Below are 14076 nucleotides of genomic sequence, written 5' to 3' on the forward strand. Positions count from 1 at the left end.
CACAGCAGCGCGATCGTCATGGTATACACTAATCAACCGCAAGACAGTCAACCGCCAACGACTGTACGACATTCGCATGGTGGATTCCCCGCTCTGCCTTATACGTGGCATGCAGGACACCGACGAACATTCTCTGCAATGCGGTGGGGCAAAGGATGTCTGGCGGCTCACGCAACGCATCATGGCCCTCCTCCGACGCACCGACGAATCAACGATCACGACGGACGCTTTACTTTTCCCTGACGCTGTCTTTGTCCCCTCACAAAAAACGTCGGCAATCCGCTGGATTGGAGGACACGCATCGCATTACGTGCTCTTGCGACCTTGATATCGGGCATGGACTATTGGCATTATCTGCTAGAACAACACGAAATCATCCGACGCCACTCTAAATATAAAACGCATTTTGCGAACTTTCTAGGCAGCATGTTTCATAACCCCCCGCAGCGGTGGAGAGTCCCAGGTTTACGTTGTTTCGAGGGATAGGATGTACTCCCAGTGAAGTGACGAGGATGTCACATCGGCCCTATATTTCTTTCCCTTCTTTTTTATATATGATTTTTCTTTTGGGACATTAAAATTAAATGAATAAATAAAATATTATTGTTACTAAAAAAATGCATAGAGCGTCTGCCATGTAAGCGGGAATCCCGGGTTCGAGTCCCGGTCGGGGCACACATTTTCAACTGTCCACATCGGGGTATATCAACAACACCTGTCGGCAGCTGAGGGTTTCAATTAGTCATCCTTTATTCCAGGGAAAAGCTGCACGGTCATCAACAGTATTCTGTTCTTTCGAGAACAGTTACTGTCTTCACGTAAAACTTAATCATCTGTGTGAAATTTTTCCAAGAAAGTGGGGGATAATAGTCAGTTACTACAGTCTGCACTGAACATTATGAGCCTGATCATGGAACAGGACTAATTTAAGAGGCCTCTTAAAAAGAAAGCATGATGAAAAACTAGAGCACCATGGATTACTAATAGAACTGAAAAGTGAGATATGACCTAGATCAAGGGCAAGAGGTGCAACCAAAAGAATTGAGAAGCTCTACAAAAAATTATTTTAACAGAAGTCAGTTGTACTATGCCAGTTTAAAATTAAAAACAGAACTTGATTCTCTTTATGCACAAATGGTCGCTGTCGATATGCTGCCGTACAGAACTTCCGACCATCAAGGTATGAAAAAAATTGTTTATACCTCAGACAACAGGTATGAATTGCCAGGTAAAACCACACTTAAATGTTCACCGACGACAAAACTATATGAAGAGATAAAAAATAAATCAGAAGAAGCCCTCACAATGTAATTTCTTTTAGTTTTACAACGGACATGTGGAGAAGCAATGCAAATGAAGGCGTACAGACATTGACTTGCCACTTTATAGTGCATGAAAAATTAGTTTCACCCATATTAAAAATGACAAAAACGGCAGGTCATCAGAACGCAGAATCTGTGCACATGTAACTAACATTTTTAAAAATTTTCTGAACCAAAATCAATACAGCATAGCAAAATGAGCTGGCCATGGCATTACGGTTACTGTGTTGCGTCTTCTGAGTGTAAACCACATGCACATGCTTTGGTGTGCGATTTATGCGGAAGTGCTTTCATTTGTGTTAGCGAATCGGAACCGAACTAAAATTTCGGTGCTTATAAAATGGTGTCATTATTAAAGCATATATTTGCAAAAAAAAAAAAAAAACTAACCAAAGCAAGTTGTAAACATAGGCCGTTCCGGTGGCAATGGAAAACTCTCAGCTATTTTGTAACGGAAGCTGTTGTATCGTCACTACAGTGAAGCCGACGAAACGCTGTTTATCAGGCTCTCTCAAGTGCAAGCTTTGAGTGGGGCGGGAACATTGTAGGAATACATCGGTATGATGGGTGTAACTGCTGTCTCTCACCTCACCTTTCCTTACCCTCCGTTAGTTTTGTGCTCTTTATACCGCTCCGTGTGCTTCCCCCGACGGAAGGCGAAACACCGAACAAAACTTGTACAAGCTACACACTTTATGCCGACTACATTAAGATCACGAGTGCTGCCAACCTCAGCAATGTAGTAGCCGTACCACTGCGTCGACTCAAGTGAGAAAAAACATGACGTGTGATGAAGCCATCCTTGGTCTCTTTAACGCAGTTTCAACCTTGTTATTCCCGTGTGCAGATTATGCCTTATCTGCTTCAGCTCATCAGCAAGCATATTTTCCCTCTCGCATCTGGATTCCTTGTGGTGAACTTCCTCTTCTTGTTCTTCTTTTTCTTCCACTTCCTGCCTTCCCCGTGCTTGTAAGGCGCTTAAGTTCAATGTAAGAGCAACAAGTAATATATTGGCCCAACTTTTATGAGAATTATTTTTTTATACATGAAAGTAATTTTTCAGATAGCAAGACGTAGAAGAAAAGAATTTTTTTCACAATATTAAGCAAAATTTCGAATATACTGTGAGGTGATTTTTACATTACATTTTTTTTCTGGCCATCAGTCAAATCTTACTAGATTACAATATTCGTAATACGACAGTAGTACTCGTTACAAACAACGCTGCAGTTATGAAAAAGCTGCAGAAATCTTAGGGATTCGACGTTCACCCTGTTTTGCCCACTACATCAACTTGACAGTACAAGATTGTTTCAAAGCAGAAACATTTTCCAAAATTTTATTGAAAACAAAGGCTATTGTCACTTTCTTTCATAACTCTACACTAGCAAATAAAAAACTGCGCAATGTTCGAAAAAGAGAAAACAAGAAAAAGTGAGCTTCCAATTGCGGTCAATGAAAGCACTGCCTACCGTCGAAGCAGAAAATTACTTAGCTGTACAAGAGCTAATAGCTCTTCTTGAACCTTTAGAAGTGGCAACAACAACAGTCTCAGGGGAGTCCACGTCACTGCTCCCTCAGTTACACCTCTTGTGCGAGGTATTGTTGGAAAGGCGTCAGACTTGGAGCACCTTAACAACCAATGAAGCACGAAGTGTCCTGGGTTCCTTGATTTAATCAGTCGGTGAAAGAGTGAAACCTTTGAACACATTGACTGTTAATTTGCTTGTGACATTGTTAGATCCTTGGATTAATAACCTTGTTTCAAGACATTACAAGAGGCAGAGAACGCTGCACAAGTACTTCAGAAAGAGTGTGCTGCTATCGTCGCATGAACTCCAAGAGTAACACCTGAAACAGGAGCGTCCGCGAGCAGTGCCAATACGTCTGTCTACTGATACGTCTAACAGTTTGAAATCGGATGATATGCTTTTTTTTTTTTTTTTTGCCCTATTAGCAACGGCATAACGTCGATTTCGTTACACCATTCAGCGATTCCATCATTGACCTACGTCAATAATTTGAAAAACCTGTAATACACAAGCTGGCTTGTGTATTAGAATAGTGTGGAAAATCTAATAGTATGTGCGTGTAATAGCCACTAAATTTTTATGCTGTTCAGCGCCTTCAGTTGCTGCTGAGAGGATTTTCTTCCAAGGCAGGATAAATAATTACTGAAAAACGCGACAGACTAAAGGAGAAGAATTAAAATACCTTACTTTTTATAAAATGAAATCTGCGTATCTTTTAATGTTGTATTTTAAATAACAGACTAAAGGACAAGAATTTAAATACCTTACTTTTTATAAAACAAAATTTGCCTATCTTGTAATGTTTCATTTCAGACAATAAAAATCTTAAAAAGCTGTTTTTCATTCGAAATACCTGCACAAACAATCAATAGTTGTTCGATATATCGATAGATTTTGAAAACTGAGTTGGTCACGTGGCTGGGGCGCGCCGTTGCCACATCGACCACACGAAACGAACAGTGGGAAGGCCGAGAATCAATCGTTGGAACAGACACAGGGAAGCGTAAGTCATCAAGCGATGAAATCCCTTAACATCGACGCCTGAGTATTGTTGACGTCAGGAACATTTACAAGGTTAGATTGACGGATTTTATGGTATGCGTACCATAAAAAGATCCGGCGAAGATCTACACGTTTCTTAACGGAATGGTTTAGGCAGGGCGGGACTATTAGGGACATACTCAGTGACCTCCTGTGGCGCACAATACCAGTGAGGCGCTGTTCCCACAGAGAAGATTACTGTTGTAATTCCGAGAGCACACGTTCCAGGAGGGTCTGACAACATATCACCTGCTCACACGCATCTCAGTTAAGGTCGTTACGACAAAGCAGGAAGTCCTACAGTTGTCACCGAGGTTTTATCGAGAGATGTTCCTCCCATCTGCCATTCCTGAACGGATTAGGGATAGAGGAGAATGACAGAAGTACCAGAATTACTACCGCCACACAACGCACGATGTCTTTCAGAAAACAAATGCAAAATTCAGAAATCACTACTAGGACAGTGGAAGGTCGGCCCATTTGCAAATACAACAGAGGTACTCAGGAAACTTAAATGAGAATATTTTGTTTGTAAAGATCTACCTTGATCACGTAAGTTGTAGAATTCACAACTGTCTGTTCTGAGTTATTACAAATAGAAAAACATTGGTGTGACAAATTAAGTGCAAGTAGCTGGAGCTAAATCTACAAGGGGCTTAGAAATTCATAAGATATTACAAATAAAAAATAATACTGCAGCTAACAGCCATGCATACCATACAAATAATCTGATATTATTATCAACGTCAGTATTTATATATCTAGGTACATTGTGAGTGCTGGTAATGGCTTGGCGGCGTGCCGGCCGGTGTGGCCGCATGGTTCTAGGCGCCTCAGTCTGGAATCGCTCGACCGCTACTGTCGCAGGTTCGAATCCTGCCTCGGGCATGGATGTGTGTGACGTCCTTAGGTTAGTTAGGTTGAAGTAGTTCTAAGTGTAGGGGACTGATGATCTCTGATGTTATGTCCCATAGTTCTCAGAGCCATTTGAAGCTATTCTGTGCCGTAGCGGCGACTTCCGCTACCCAGACCTTGCTCGGGGAACAAGGGACTATTTCTGACCCGATGCTGCTTCACACTCTGCATACGGGTGAGGCAGCGACGCAGTCTGCGCTCTTCAGTGGCACATCGGAAAAAAAGCTAAGTCCGGATCCGGGATCGTGGTTTCTGCGGAATAACGAAAATCTGAGCAACAGTCTGTACTGTTTCAGAGCTGCAAGTACTTTCGTTCCTCAAGGACATCTACACAGAACAAAGCACAAGTAACGCACAGAAACACCGTCGTATATCAGTCACAGCTGTTGATAACAGAATCCTGAATTGTAACATAATGATCTACCCACAACAAAACGACCGTCGCGACGGAAATCAGTATGGGATCGAAACACATCGATTATGTGGGAATCAGCCCCTTCGAATGTGTCGTACTTAGTGCCACGGATGCATCACACGAGACTGATTTTATGTTTCTAGCTTTTTCGAAAAGCTTACGATTCAGTACCACACCGATGCCTTGGTAAGAAAAGTAAAAAAGATTCCTATGAAATACCTAACCGTGTCACCAGAGCCCAGGCAGGGCGCAGCCTACAGCCACTGAAGTCATCAGGTGTGCCCCAGGGGACTGCGATAGGAGCGCGTCTGTTTGTGTTCTGCGTCAGGGTGTACCGTGGACCGCCAAAACCTCACTGCGCCTACGTAAGAGCCGCAAATTCAAAAATAAAGTGCCGCGAGCCAACGTATTATTTCGAATTGGATTCCCCTGCCACGAGGCTAGCTAAAATGAGCTCAAGAGAACTGAGTTATACAAGGGCCCGCTCTCTCCTCTTCGGGGGCGGGAATGAAAGATGAATAAAAGAAAAGAAAAATTACGAGAACGAACAGTGTGGGACGGGCTACAGTCTGTCCACCGCTGTCCTACATTAATGGCTTAACGGATATCATTAATTAGAATTTAGATTTTTCCCCGATAACATAGTTATCTTTGAGGAAATTGTATCTTATCAGTATTGATGTACTGTCCAATTACATCTCGAAATAGAATCACCCTGATGGAAAGACTGGCAGGTAGCCCTTAACGAGGACAAGCGCAAAATTGTGTGGTTCACGAAACATGTAGCGGTGCCTTACGGATTTGTCAGACATAGTCAGTGCTCTCATATAAATATTTTCGAGAAACTGTTTGCAGGAACACAAAGTTATTTATTTATCTGACGCATGGCATAACCCATAGGTACTATATACAGATAAAAGCAATGTCGCTAATGAAAGATGGATAAAACATATAGTGAAAATATCATACATACGGTAAACAGCGTATAACATTAAGTTTATGCAGTTGGCAGCATCCGCGGTGTGTGTCAGACAGACCAAGGACCGGGATACTATGTTGTTGCACTCTCCCACCCACAACTCGTGTTGCACGATCCGAGTGTCCCACCTCAGCTCCAAAACGATCGTAGTTCTTTTTTGCACTTGAAAACAAGCTCCCTGCATACTCAGTAGTTCGTGAAGACTCTGTTCCCTATTTACCGTGTAGGTCGGAACAAACTGAAGCTTCCCTGTCTAGTGCAGGTGTTTAGCTCGGTTGGTATTCCTGGTTGAGTTTACTGGATCCATATTTGCTCCCATTCGAGGTGTACATCAAATCCTTTACGAAGAAGCTGTGCAGCAGTTTTTATCGCTAACTGGTTTTGTCCTGTCGGAGGTGGCCCTCGGAATATAGTAGCGAATGGGAAGCTCGGGGCTGTGCAGTGTCTTCTCGTACCCACGCAACAGAGTGTCGTGGCTTCCGAGTTCAGGTGGAGGGATACGGCCCCCTGTCGGGAGCCAGTCACGTAGGTGTAGCTTTCAGACTGTCTCTGAAGGTGCGCTTTTTTGTGCCGAGCTTCCTGGTGCGATTGTTGTTTTCATGGGGCATCACATATCGATACCACCCAATCGAAGTCTCAAAGTTGCGACAGAACTGTAAGTTTACGTCAGGCGCCGACAGCGGTGGCGCGGGACCTGGCAGAGGGCCGCCACACACGTGCAGCGGCTCGGCTCCACACAGAGGCCGGCGGCAGCTACGCGCCCCCCCAGCCTAGGACCCGCTTCGCTACCTGACGCTACACAGACGCCGCTCAGTTAGGGCTCCGACACCATCGTCCGTGCTTTACTTCAGAGAGCCTCATCCTTGTTGCCGTTGTATTAGCCGGACTTTATTTATGGCTCAATTATTTGTGATGAGTCTTTGTACACTTGGAGAAATACAGGTTAACTAATTTTTGTGTTTACTGTGTTAACTTCTTCGCTAATCGTTTCTGCTGCTGCCAGCTTTCCTACGACTACAGTTGCTGCACTACCGTGTGGCCACTTCTCCCTACCCTTGTGTACCAAGTCGAAACGACGCGCCCCTACCTATCGTCACCGATATCGTCCACACTTAAGGTAAATCCACGGCCTGGTCATAAATAAAAGCCACATAAATGGGTCCAGGCGACCAAGCGTTTAGAAAATACACACATCAAAAAAGGTTTTGCATCACCCCATTTCCCAGAACTCCTTAACAAAAACGTTGAATGTGGATATTGTATCACTCAAAGATGTAAACAACCGTGCATGAGCAGCGCCGATTAGATGGAGGGGGCCGACAGCCGATCAGTTCCAAACCAGGAAGGAGGTACACGGCTCGTGTTTGTAGTTCAATCATGCATAGACGGTCAATAGCGTGGTTCGTCGCGTCCGCAGTGTTACTTTGTGCCACGAAGGGCTCTCAACCAAGGGAAGTGTCCAGGCGTCTCGGAGTGAACCAAAGCGATGTTCGGATATGGAGGACATACAGAGAGAAAGGAACTGTCGATGATATGCCTCGCTCAGGCCGCCCAAGGGCTACTTCTGCAGTGGATGACCGCTTCCTACTGATTACGATTCGTAGGAACACTGACAGCAACGCCACCATGTTGAATAATGCTTTTCGTGCAGCCACAGGACCTCTAATTACGACTCAAATTGTGCGCAATAGGCTGCATGACGCGCAACTTCACTCCCGATGTCCATCGCGAGGTCCTTCTTTGCAACCACGACACCATGTAGTGCGGTACAGATGGACTCAACAACATGCCGAACGGACCGCTCACGATTGGCATCACGTTCTCTTCACCGATGAGTGTCGCATATGTCTTCAACAAAACAGCCTTCGGAGACGTGTTTGGAGGCAACCTGATCAGGGTGAACGCCTTAGCCACAGTCCAGCGAGTGCAGCAAGGTGGAGGTTCTCTACTGTTTTGGGCTTGCATTATGTGGTGCCGACGTACGCCGCTGGTGGTCATGGAAGGCGCCGTAGCGACTGTACGATACGTGAATGCCATCCTCCGACCGATAGTGCAACCGTATCGGCAGCATAATGGCGAGGCATTCGTCTCCATGGACGACAATTCGCGCACCCATCGTGCACATCTTGTGAATGACTTCCTTCAGGACGACATCGCTCGACTAGAGTGGCCAGCATGTACTACAGACATGAAGCCTATCGACCATGAATGGGATATATTGAAAAGGGCTGTTTATGGACGACGTGATCCACCAATCACTCTGAGGGATCTACGCCGAATCACCGTTGAGGAGTGGAACAATCTGGACCAACAGTGCCTTGATGAACTTGTGGATAGTATGCCACGACGAATGCAGGCAGGCATCAATGAAAGAGGACGTGCTACTGGGTATCAGAGGTACCGATTTGTACAGCAGTACAGACCTCTGAAGGTCTTGCTTATGGTACTAGAACATGCAATTTGTGGTCTTCTAGAGCAATAAAAAGGGTGGATATGATGTTTATGTTGATCTCTATTCCTATTTTCGGTAAAGGTTTGGAACTATCGGAACCGAAAGTTTTCATGTGTGTAATAGGGTTTTTGTCGCAGGTCGGTCGAAGGTGAGCCTTTTGTGTTAGCGTAGTTTCGAGGCACCTTCGCGCAGCAGAAAGAGTACAGACCGTTTATATGAGGTTTATGGGTCTAGTCCCAGCGTGATATATATTTTATTTTCAATTTCTGTTTTACTTGCACTGCAGCTAACAGAGACAATGGTCTTGATATCGTAGTTATTAACATGTTCATAAAACTCATGAAAAGGAAAGGAAAATTTGTTGGACGAGTGCGTTAAAAAATATAGGAATGTCGTTATCCATTTAGCAAAATCTTGGACACTAACAACAACCACATACAAAAGTTTGCAACTCACGTGATAGAGCCGTAGTGCGAGAAAACAGGTTGGTTGGTTTGTGGGGGTTAAATGGACCAGACTGCGATGGCCATCGGTCCCTTTTTCCAAACTAAAAATACACACAGAGAATAAAGAAAAACGTGCAACATAATAGTAGACAGACGACACAGAACAAGAGAAACGTACACAGACGACACAGAACAAGAGAAACGTAGACAAGGACCAGACAAAACGAAATAAAATCACACAGGGTGTGACGGTGGTTGGCCGACCATAGGAACAAGAAAAGGAGAAGCCAACCACCGAGAGACACATTAAAAACTCAGTTTAAAATCGTAGGCCAAAGGCCAGAATCAACACAAAAAACATAACAAACACTCAAATTAAATGATAAAAAACCCCTGCCCGAATAAAACGCAAAGCTAAGCCAGCCATAGCACGGTTATCTGTTAAAAGGGCAGGGAGCGTGTCAGGCAGTGCGAACGTCTGCCTGAGCACAGCGAAAAGCGACCACTCCAAGAAAATGTGGACCACAGACAAAACGGAGCCGCAGCGACATAGAGGTGAGTCCTCACGGCGCAATAACTGGCCGTGAGTCATCCGTGTGTGCCCAATGCGCAGTCGGCAGAGGAGGACAGACTCCTTGCGAGAGACGCGCAAGGAGGAGTGCCACACAGTCGTCGTCTCCTTGAGGCACGGAGTTTGTTAGGGGTGGTCAGACCGCGCCATTCAGCGTCCCAAAGCGAGATAACTTTGCGGCGTAAGACCGCCTTCAAATCAGTCTCCGGGAGGCCAATGTCCAGAGCTAGTGTAATGGTGGCCTCTTTCGCCAGGCGGTCAACATTTTCATTGCCGGGTATCCCAACATGGCCTGGGTTCCAAACAAAGACCACAGAGCGGCCGCAACGGGCAAGAGTATGCAGGGACTCCCGGATAGCCATCACCAGACGAGAACGAGGGAAACACTAGTCGAGAGCTCGTAAACCGCTCAGGGAATCGCTACAGATCACGAAGGACCACCTGAGCAGGAGCGGACATACTCTAGGGTACGAAGGATGGCGACCAGCTCATGAGTGTAAATGCTGCAGCCAGCCGGCAATGAACGTTGTTCAGAATGGTCACCTAGAGTTAGCGCATACCCGACACGACCAGCAACCATCGAGCCGTCAGTGTAAACAATGCCAGAGCCCTGATACGTGGCGAGGATGGAAAGAAAGCGGCGGCGGAAGGCCTCCGGAGGGACTGAGTCCTTCGGGCCCTGTGCCAATTCCAGCTGAAGGCAAGGGCGAGGCACACACCACGGGGGTGTACGCAGAGGTGCCCGGAAAGAAGGCGGAAGAGGTAAAGCCCCAAGCCCAGAGAGAAGCTCTCTGACGCAGACCGCGATCGTACATCCAGCCCTGGACCGACGTTCTGGAAGATGGACGTGCGACTGTGGGAACAGTAGGCGATAGTTAGGATGCCCGGGCAAGCTGAAAACATGGGCAGCATAAGCGGCCAGCAAACGTTGGCGCCGTAACCGCAGTGGAGGGACACCCGCCTCCACAAGTATGCTGTCCACAGGGCTGGTCCGGAAGGCACCAGTGGCAAGGCGTATCCCACTGTGGAGGATAGGGTCCAGCACCCGCAACGCAGATGGGGATGCTGAGCCATAAGCCAGGCTCCCATCATCCAGACGAGACTGGATTAACGCCTGGTAGAGCCGTAATAGGGTAGATCGGTCGGCGCCCTAGCGGGTGTGGCTCAAACAGCGAAGAGCATTTAGATGCCGCCAACACATCTGTTTAAGCTGCCGAATATGAGGCAGTCAAGTCAACCGGGCATCAAAAACCACCCCCAAAAACCTATGTGACTCCACCACTGCAAGAAGCTCGCCGTCAATATAAAGCCGCGGCTCCGGGTGAACAGTGCGTCGCCGGCAGAAATGCATAACGCAGGTCTTGGCTGCCGAAAACTGGAATCCATGAGCTACAGTCCAAGACTGCGCCTTACGGATAGCGCCCTGTAGCTGACGTTCAGCAGCTGCAATGCCAATAGAGCTGTAGTAAAGGCAGTAGTCGTCAGCATACAAGGACGCTGCTCACTGAGCAGATTTTTAAAGAGCCGCGGTATTTTGACCGTGCAAAGGTAGCATAATCATTAGTCTCTTAATTAGTGGCTGGAATGAATGGCTTGACGAGAAATCAACTGTCTCTTAATAAATTTTTGAATTTAACTTTTGAGTCAAAAGGCTTAAATTTTTCTTTAGGACGAGAAGACCCTATAGAGCTTAACATTTTATTTTTATATAGTTTTTTGTTTGTCTTTCTATATTTAATGATGATGTTTTGTTGGGGTGACATGAAGAATGAATAAACTCTTCATTATTATATCATTTATTTATGTTTGTTGTTTTGATCCATAATTTATGATCATAAGATTAAGTTACCTTAGGGATAACAGCGTAATTGTTTTTGAGAGCTCATATCGACAAAGCAGATTGCGACCTCGATGTTGGATTAAAAAAAATTTTGGGTGCAGTAGCCCAGTAATTAGGTCTGTTCGATCTTTAAATTCTTACATGATCGGAGTTCAGACCGGCGTGAGCCAGGTCGGTTTCTATCCTAAGATTATTAATTCATATTAGTACGAAAGGACCATATGGTTGAAATATTTTTTATTTTATTGATTAATACTAATTAAATTACTATTTTGACAGATTAATGTGTTGAATTTAGAATTCATTTATGTAGATTTTTTCTACAAATAGTATTGATACTTTATGATTTATTTATGTTTATTTTGAATTTTCTTTTATTAGTTATTTGTGTTTTAATTAGTGTTGCTTTTTTAACTTTATTAGAGCGTAAGGTTTTAGGTTACATCCAAATTCGAAAGGGTCCAAATAAAGTAGGTTTTGTAGGAATTCCTCAACCCTTTAGTGATGCTATCAAGTTAATTGGTAAGGAGCAGCCAATTCCTATTATATCTAATTATTTACTTTATTATTTTTCTCCTGTTTTTAATTTAATAATTTCCTTGGCTGTTTGAGTGATTTTCCCTTACTTAACTTATATATGTTCTTTTTCTTATGGATTTTTGTTTTTTTTAATGCTGTACCAGATTAGGTGTTTATACTGTTATAATTGCTGGTTGGTCTTCTAATTCAAATTATTCCTTACAAGGTTCTCTTCGTTCTGTTGCTCAAACAATTTCATACGAAGTTAGTTTGGCTTTAATTTTATTATCTTTAATTATTTTAATTGGTAGTTTTAACATATTTGATTTTATAAATTATCAGCTTTATTGTTGATTTGTTATTATTTCTTTTCCTTTAGCTTTAGCTTGTTTTGCTTCTTGTTTAGCTGAAACTAACCGTACTCCTTTTGACTTTGCCGAAGGTGAATCTGAGTTAGTTTCAGGTTTTAATATTGAATATGGTGCAGGTGGTTTTACTTTAATTTTTTTAGCTAAGTATACTAGAATTGTTTTTATAAGAATGTTATTAGCTTTATTTTTTTTAGGTGGTGACTTTTATTCTTTTATATTTTTTATTAAGCTTGCTTTTATGTCCTTTGGTTTTATTTCAGTTCGGGGGACATTACCATGTTTTCGTTATGGTAAGTTAATATACTTAGCTTGAAAAAGTTTTTTGCCTTTATCTTTAAATTTTTTTATTTTCTTTGTTGGTTTAAAGATTTTATTTATTTCATTTATTTAGTGAAATTTTTTAAGAAAAGTTAATAGAAGAGTTAAGCTTCTAGTTTTATGTTTTCAAAACATATGCTTTTCCTAAGCTAATTAACTTATTATTCCTTAATTAGTTTATCTCATACGTTTGCAACATGAACATTAATTAAGAAGTATGTAAAGTAGATAATTGTTAAGATTTGTCCTGTTATAATGTAAGGTTTTTCAACAGGTCGATTACCAATTCATGTTAATAAGCATACAACAACTACTATAATTCAGAATAAAATCTGATTAATAGGATAGAATTGAATACCTCAGAATAGTGTTTTATTATAAAATGGTAAAATTATTAAGATTCTAATTGATAAAAATAATGCAATAACACCTCCTAGCTTATTAGGAATTGATCGTAGAATTGCGTATGCAAATAAGAAATATCATTCTGGTTGAATATGGACGGGGGTTACTAATGGGTTAGCAGGTACAAAATTATCTGGATCTCCTAGGAGGTAAGGATTAATCAAGCACAGTATAATTAATAATGATGTTATTAATACAAATGTAATAGAGTCCTTGAAAGTAAAGTATGGGTAAAATGGGATTTTTTCAATATCTCCATTAGGCCTAAGGGGTTATTAGACCCTGTTTGGTGGAGGAAGAATAAATGGATTGCTGCCATTGCAGCAATAATAAACGTAGTACAAAATGGAATGTAAAGAATCGATTTAATGTTGCATTATCAACAGCAAACCCTCCCCATACCCATTGAACTAAATCTGTTCCTAAATATGGAATTGCTGATAATAAATTAGATTTAGATGCCGCCAACACATCTGTTTAAGCTGCCGAATATGAGGCAGTCAAGTCAACCGGGCATCAAAAACCACCCCCAAAAACCTATGTGGCTCCACCACTGCAAGAAGCTCGCCGTCAATATAAAGCCGCGGCTCCGGGTGAACAGTGCGTCGCCGGCAGAAATGCATAACGCAGGTCTTGGCTGCCGAAAACTGGAACCCATGAGCTACAGTCCAAGACTGCGCCTTACGGATAGCGCCCTGTAGCTGACGTTCAGCAGCTGCAATGCCAATAGAGCTGTAGTAAAGGCAGTAGTCGTCAGCATACAAGGACGCTGAGACAGACCTTCCCACCGCCGCAGCGAGCCCGTTAATGGCTATTAAAAACAGGCAGACACTTAAAACAGATCCCTGAGGCACACCGTTCTCCTGACTTAGGAGGAACTATGGGAGGCCGTGAGTTGCACGCGGAAGGTACGATACGACAGAAAATTTCTGATCAAGATCGGCAGAGGG

Source organism: Schistocerca piceifrons, chromosome 3 (genome assembly GCF_021461385.2).
Source record: "Schistocerca piceifrons isolate TAMUIC-IGC-003096 chromosome 3, iqSchPice1.1, whole genome shotgun sequence".
NCBI lineage: Eukaryota > Metazoa > Arthropoda > Insecta > Orthoptera > Acrididae > Schistocerca > Schistocerca piceifrons.